General features: G+C 43.3%; 1 non-coding gene across 1 annotated transcript; it reads left to right on the top strand.

Moving 5' to 3' along the window:
- Positions 1 to 5,693: 5,693 nt before the first annotated feature.
- Positions 5,694 to 5,797, top strand: LOC137765577 (U6 spliceosomal RNA). Its single transcript, XR_011074223.1, has one exon. It is a non-coding gene; the product is annotated as a U6 spliceosomal RNA (small nuclear RNA).
- The last annotated feature ends 2,405 nt before the right edge of the window (positions 5,798 to 8,202 follow it).

Below are 8,202 nucleotides of genomic sequence, written 5' to 3'. Positions count from 1 at the left end.
TGTGGCCTGATGAAGCCATCACCACTGGAATATTCATACCAGCTTCTCAGAGATCCCTCTGGTCTGTCCTCTAAGTCCTATGATCACGAACTCCCTTTCCGATGGACACTTTCTTTCTCTAGACACATCCATACTATCCATAGGGTAATGGCCACATTCATCTTCTGCCTTCTTCTGACTTGGCAGATGTTTTGCCTCTAAGGTACATTTATGTATGGCTGGCCTCATCCATTGTGTTAATTTTATAATCTAGTGCTCAGAGCTTAGAAGTGGAGAAAATGGGAAAGGACAGGAAGTTCACTCATCTCTGCCTACACCAGCCGATGTTTTTCTAAAAGGGAATTTAAAAACTTATTTGAAACATGGAGAGACTGGATATTTGTAGATCTTTGACTGAAAAAAAAAAAAAAAAAAAACAACGCTTCTCTCCTCTTTTGCAGCAGTCTTCCCAGTCAAGGTTGTAACCCAGAGCTGCTGGCAGCAAATACACACTGAAAGATTAGTCCCAATTAAAGCCAGGAAAGGTGGCCAAGTTCAGTGCCAGGGAAGAGTATTGAGTTTCAGTTGCCCTGAGTGAGAACGAGACAGTGGATAGGAGATCAGGTAAAGATCATTAGCCATGGTGCAAGAAACAGGTCTGCAAACAAATTGGCAGGGAGGGGTCAGGTGAAAGGGAGCAGGGTGGAAGCTTGAAAACAACAAGGCACCAGGAGGCTCTTCCTTATTGGGCATAGGCCTGTTTAAGGCACCAGACTGAGCCAGACACCAGGCAATCTGGGAAAGTAATCTTCTTTAACTGAGTCTGCAACATCAGCAGGCAATCACATAGGGTGGTAAAGAAAGGGACTCAAGCAGAGAGAACCATGAAGGACCGTCCACAGCCAGATTGCCCTCACATCTAACCAGAATGTACAAAAGAGACAAGACCTACTTTGCCATTTCAGCTCTGACAATAATTGAACTTCTGCAACTCATTTTACTCTCTGAGCCTTTCTGCACCTCAGTTTACCTCCTCTGTTAAACGAGGCATTTGAAATCAGTGCTCTCCTTCCCCAATGTACAATGATACTGTGCCTACAAAGGTAATGCACCCCTCTAACCACACATCTATTTATATCCTATGCTGAAAAGATTACCTGCTGTTTTTTTCTTTTAACTTTTGAAGTTATAACATACATACAGAAAAGGCTGCAAAACAGCCCTGTAACCAGCTCCAGATTAAGAAACAGAACAATTTATCAACGTCTCAAAAGCTTCCCTATGTCCCTTCCCTGTCACCACCTACCACCCCCCATCCTCAAACAACCACCATGCTAAGCTTCAAACAGAATGATAGATTAGTTTTGCCTGTTTTACAGTTTTATGTAATCGAATCATACAGTGTGTACTCTTTTGTGTCTGGCTTTTTCACTCAATTATTTGTGAGACTCACCCATGGGGTTGCATGTGGCTAGGTTTGGTTTTTTTTTGTCGCTTACAGTGGTCCACTCTCTGGATGTACACAATGTACTTATCCATCTTATTGCCCATGGACTTTTTTTTTTCCTTGTATTACTTATTTATTTATAATTTATTATTATTATTATTATTATTTTGAGCAGAGAAAGGTTTATCGCAGGGCCAAGCAAGGAGAACAGGTGGCTCATGCTCAAAAAAACCCAAACTCCCCCATGGTTTTTGGGGAGGAGTTTTTTTTTTTTTTTTAAATAAATTTATTTATATATTTTATTTTATTTATTTGGCTGCATTGGGTCTTCGTTGCTGCGTGCAGGCTTTCTCTAGTTGTGGCGAGCAGGGGCCACTCTTCGTTGTATTGTGCACACTTGTCATTGCGGTGTCTTCTCTTGTTGCGTAGCACAGGCTCTAGGCGCACGGGCTTCAGTAGCTGTGGCACGTGGGTTCAGTAGTTGTGGCTCACGGGCTCTAGAACACAGGCTCAGTAGTTGTGGTACACAGGCTTAGTTACTCTGAGGCATGTGGGATCTTCCCAGACCAGGGATCGAACCCATGTCCCCTGCATTGGCAGGCGGATTCTTAACCTCTGCGCCATCAGGGAAGTCCCTGGTGAGAAGTTTTTAATAGGCAAAATTTGGGGTGAGGGATGCAGAGTGTGTTACTTTCTTCTGATAGGTTGGTGGTGAGGTAACAGGGCAGTGCTCCAGGGATCTTGTGCTCAGCCTGAAGTTCCTTGTATTATTTAAATCATAATGTGTAGAATTTTCTGTTATTTGCAATTGAAACATATAAGCATTATAGCCCTCTTCACTATTCTCCCTTTATAATTTATATCTCATTGTTCTCACCCGTTCCAGTAGCTTCCATGATCACATCTATGTGGATGATTCTTCTACACTCCTACCTAACACCTGTCTCCTCATCTCCAACTCCAGCACTACTAGCTTTTTGCTAGGTGGCTGTATGTGGTCTATGAAGCTTTAATCTTGCCCATGGACCTTTGTGTTGTTTCCTACTTTGGTATTATGAAGAATGCTACTATGAAAACACTTATGCATGTCCTTGGGGGCACATTTTTAAGCATTTCTGTATTTGTTATCTCTTAATGTATAACTAATTACCAAAAAATTCAAACAACACACATTATCTTACAATTTCTGGGGTCAGGAGTCTGAAGAGCTTAGCTAGGTCCTCTGTTTCAGGGGCTTTCACAAGGCTGCAATCAAGGTGTCAGCCAGGGCTGGGGTCTCATCTGAAGTCTCAACTGGGAAAGGATTTGCTTCCAAGCTCCCATTGTGGTTGGCAGAATTCAGTTTCTGGAAGAGTGCTGGACTCAGTTCCTAGCTGGCTATTGGCCAAAGGCTACATTTAGTTCCTTGCCATGGAGACGTCTCCAATATCAAAGCATGCAAGCCAAGAAGGCAATAGAGTCTGCTAGCAAGACAGAAATTACAATTTTATGTATTATAATTATGGAAGTCATATCCTATCACAGTTGTGGTATTCTATTGGTTAGAAGAAGGTCACAGGTCCCATCCACCCTCAGGAAGAGGGGATTATACAAGGCAATGAATCCCAGGAGGTGGGGGTCACCAGGGGCCATATTGGTGTCTGCTTACCACAATTCCTGTTGGGATTATAACTGAGAATGGAATTGTCTGGTCATAGGTCCAGCTTCAGTTATGGAAATCCACTAGCTTTCCAAAGTTATACCAACTGACACCCTCACCAACATTTGTTCCACATCTGGGATTGGTTTTTACCCAGGTTTCCTTCTGGTGTGAGTTATCAAATTGTTTCTGACAAAAGAAAAAAATAGCTTTCTGCACCATGGGCTGTGTTACATTTAGCAGTGTGCCTTACTCCCTAATGGAATTGAGAGGCAGAATTCTGAAGTCTCTGCCTCAGACCTACTCACCCCTTTTCTCTGCTGTCCTCCCTGTAAATGCAAAGTCAAAGAAGGTACCAACTCCAGCAGCATCATTAGTGTTATATGATCACCAAGATATGGGATGAGGGATCTGGAGAAAGAGTGCCACCACCTCATTTACTGGAGTCCCCTGGTAATTAGTCATCCTTCATCAAGCCTGGGATGAGCCACTAGGAGTGACACTGATTGGGTCCTGAGCTGCCAACCAATCTTAAAAGGGCATTGATTCCCAGTAGCATGAAATTTTCCTGTTGTCATTCCTCTTTTCCACAGCAATGCAGACTGTGGACATACAATAATTTATTGAAATACAGTAGGAGTAATAACATCCTACCCCAAGAAGTGCTCTCTAGATTTCTCTATTTCAAATACAGCAAAGGCACCAGATATAAGAGAATTCTGGGGAAAATGCAATGGGCCAAACAAATTTTTAGGGTGTACATGAATGTAATTAATATTTCTGCCCATGCATGTCTAGCAGGGTAGACTCCTGAAAGCCATGAAATAGTGGTAATATGGGCAGAAGACCTAAATAGACATTTCTCTGAAGAAGATATACAGATTGCCAACAAATTCATGAAAGGATGCTCAACATCACTAATCGTTAGAGAAATGCAAATCAAAACTACAATGAGGTATCACCACACACCACACAATGGCCATCATCAAAAAATCTACAAACAATCAATGCTGGAGAGGGTGTGGAGAAAAGGGAACTCTCTTGCACTGTTGGTGGGAATGTAAATTGATACAGCCACTATGGAGAATGGTACGGAGGTTCCTTAAAAAACTAAAAATAGAACTACCCTACGACCCAGCAATCCCACTACTGGGCATATACCCTGAGAAAACCATAATTCAAAAAGACTCATGTACCACAATGTTCATTGCAGCACTATTTACAAGAGCCAGGACATGGAAGCACCTAAGTGTCCATAACAGATGAAAGGATAAAGAAGATGTGGCACATATATACAGTGGAATATTACTCAGCCATAAAAAGAAATGAAATTGAGTTATTTGCAGTGAGGTGGATGGACCTAGAGACTGTCATACAGACTGAAGTTAAGTCAGAAAGAAAAACTAATACCATATGCTGACGCATATATATGGAATCTAAAAAAAAAAAGGTTCTGAAGAACCTAGGGGCAGGACAGGAATAAAGATGCAGGTGTAGAGAATGGATTTGAGGACACGGCGAGGGGGAAGGGTAAGCTGGGACGAAGTGAGAGAGTGGCATGGACACATATACACTACCAAATGTAAAATAGATAGCTAGTGGGAAGCAGCCGCGTAGCACAGGGAGATCAGCTCGGTGCTTTGTGACCACCTAGAGGGGTGGGATAGGGAGGGCGGGAGGGAGGGAGACGCAAGAGGGAAGAGATATGGGAACATATGTATATGTATAACTGATTCACTTTGTTATACAGCAGAAACTAACACACCACTGTAAAGCAATTATACTCCAATAAAGATGTTTTTAAAAAAAAGAAATAGTGGTAATAACAGTACTGGGGTAGTAATATGAGTGAGCTACCTGAATTTGAAAAACTTCAAAATGTTTTCAAAGAACTTCTTAAGGGACAATTGACTCGAGTAGGCTCTGCATAAAAATACCCTCCTGTGGACACCTGTGAAATGTTGAGGCTAATTGAGGCTTCTGATGCTGATTATGGACAAGTTTGTGGGTTGCTGTTTTTCCTCCACTGAATTCCATCTCGTTTTCTACTACTCCCTTTCAGTGGGGCTGTGAGTGTATCGGATGTAAAGAGTACTAAATGGAAGCGTGCTTTTGTGTGGCAGTCATTACAGTGAACACCTGTTCACTGTTGAGTTTAATTGGACTACAGCTGGTGCTGATTGTGTGCGAAAGGGGGCTGCTCCTCTCGCCCGCGGAGGAGCTCTCTGTCAATCTAACAGCGGGGAAGTCGGCGCTCTGAAGTTCAGCTTGCACATTGCAGTCAAGTGTTCTCCGCCCTGTATGGCTAGCTGCCTCTGAGGTGCACTGTGGTCAATTTAGCCAGGCAAGAAGAAAAGGGTGCCTGCGTCTTTGGTCTATTTTATTAAATCAGCTCACTTCCACATATGGAAATTCGGGGAAATATGGGGGAGATGGTTGGTACAAATTTAGCATAATTATTTACAAAGGAAACAAAAGAAATGGAAGCTTCGCTCAGAGTGATATTCTTAGCAATATTAGCTGTTCACCTGTGTCCAGAGATGATAGGCATTGAATACATGTATCAATAGGAAACCAATAATGTAGCTCAGTGATCATCAGATAGTGACAAATTAAGATTACATTCTTGCGCTCACTTCGGCAGCACATATACTAAAATTGGAACGATACAGAGTTTAACATGGCCCCTGCACAAGGATGACACGCAAATTCATGAAGTGTTCCATATTTTTGCACATGAAAGGATGCTCAACATCACTAATCATTAGAGAGATGCAAATCAAAACTACAATGAGGTATCACCTCACACCAGTCAGAGGAGGAGATATGGGGATATATGTATATGTACAGCTGATTCACTTTGTTATACAGCAGAAACTAACACAACATTGTAAAGCAATTATACTCCAATAAAGATGTTAAAAAATATATTTAAAAAAAGATTACTTTCCTGATTGAAGAAATGACTATGGAAAAAGACTATGTCTGTAGCCTTTAATAATAATAGTATTAATAATAAGCTCGAGTTGTTGACTTAAAAAGAACAGATGCCGACTTGCATATTTCAGTCGTTTAGATGTAATTCACATTACTTATTCATTTAATATCAAAATGCATTGAAACAATGAAACATTGAGTCTACAAAGTCCCTTGCTTCATATTCATATGAATATTATTAATTAACTTGCATGATTCTGAGGATGACCCTTGTGTCCCAGGGGTGGCAACAATCGCCCAGAAACCAGGAAACATCCTTGCTGAAGCAAATCTGCTGATACTCGATTTTGGCTGTTCAGCGGGGGTCATCCCTCCTTGTGGGGGGCTAACAGGTGGTGTGGGCATGACCCACCTTTGGGGGAGGTGAAACTGACTTGCTTCTGAGAGTAAAGGGTCAGATGAGTGGTTGTATCTAAAAACTATTCCAGGACTCCATTTTTTGTTGTTTTGATATTTGCACAGTCCCTTTGTACATAGGATAAGAAAGCTCACTTTACCATTTTTGTTTGCTGAGATAGGTCTGGTTCACCACCCTCAGCCCAGGAGGGGAAACGAGGCTGAGAGTTTCCCTAGAGTTAAAGTGCAGGGCAAGATGTGAACTATGGGCCTCTCCTACGTCAAGTTCAACAGCCTCTCCACTACCACGGCAGCCTTGGTCTTAGAGCTTCAGCTGCCACCCAAACTGAACAAGGACTCCTCTGAGGTGGAATCCAGCTCCACTGTGCCATTTTCTAGCTGTGCAGCCCTGGGTTAGCCACTCCTCCCCTGTGGGTAGGATCAAATGAGAAAACTTTGCAAAAATGCTTTGTCAACTGTGAAGAGCCTTACAAATATAGAGACATTTATGACTCAAGGGGCAGCTTTTCAGTCCAACTGAAAACAGATTTTTCTGCATGAGAAACTGTTCCTGTGAAAGGCAACAGTGAGAGATTCAAGGGTGGAAAGTGTATGCTCTCTCCTCTGTTCTCTTTTTGGTGACTTACGATTAATGATTCCTTTCAAGCAGGTACCAAATGCAGCATCACTATTGATCAGTAGGTGTTCTTCCCCAGTCGTTTGTGTTAGCTCTCTACTTTTCAACCGAAGACTACAGCTGTGCTCTTTGAGGAAACATACACTTACTTGCACACGTACACACATGCTCTCTTTCCCAGCACAGATGGAAAGCAGTCTGAGTTCATGTGAGTGAGGTCACAGGTACCTCCTGTGTGCTGGCGTGGTCTTTCTATAGCTGGGCCCATCCTCACCGCCACCCCAAGTGGATGGAAACCGTGAGCTGCCCCTGATGAGATGATGGGAGCAGATCTCCGTGTTTGGTAGAAAGGCCCTGGGGAATTGTATGTCTGGAGGCCTTCCCCTCTGTGCCCCCAGAGGTCACTTTGACATCCGAAGACCATCCATGGCCTGTGCTGGGTTGACTAATTTGCCCTTACGTGATCAGACCATAGGGTCAGGCCAGAAAAAAATAACTGATGATCATTTTCCTGAATTAAGAAATAGACGCACACATGGAGTATCTCCAAACTGGAACTCAAACTGTACCATGTGCAGTAGCTCAGGCTTTGATGAAAACGGATGCTGGACTAACTGCTAATCCGGGCAAAATCAGAAACGCAGCTTGCTGCGTGCCATCCATGCAAAAGGGATGCTGGTATCTATTGAGAGCAATGCAATAAGGCCCCCTCCTGCTTTTGGTTTGGGGGCACAAACTCACACCACCTCAAGGAGACTGTTCCAAATAGGGAAATAAACAAAAGTTGAGTCTACCACTGAGACCAAGGTCATCATTCAATGGCGGCGTCCCAAAAAAATGCCGAAAGAACCTTGGGCGTGTGTGTCTGGTCAGTTCAGAGGCCATGCAATTCAGAAGCTGTGCACTATGGGAAACACCAACTCTCCAGGTTGGCATGTCATTTAGGGGGTCAGCCCTATCTGGAGAAAGATAAGCACATCTCAATTTTGGCCACTGGCTGTCACAAGCCTGGGGCAATTCCTGGGACCCCACACTGGACTATTTCAGGTTTATAACTCCTCTGTCCCAGAGCCACAGCTTGCATTAGCCCTGCCCATCCTGCTTGTGGCATGCCCAAGCCACTCCCACACAGCTGGTCCAAGCCTGGCCCAGTTTACACGGTGCAGT

This window comes from Eschrichtius robustus, chromosome 5 (assembly GCF_028021215.1).
Source record: "Eschrichtius robustus isolate mEscRob2 chromosome 5, mEscRob2.pri, whole genome shotgun sequence".
NCBI classification, from domain to species: domain Eukaryota; kingdom Metazoa; phylum Chordata; class Mammalia; order Artiodactyla; family Eschrichtiidae; genus Eschrichtius; species Eschrichtius robustus.
This window is presented reverse-complemented; position numbering and strand designations above follow the sequence as displayed.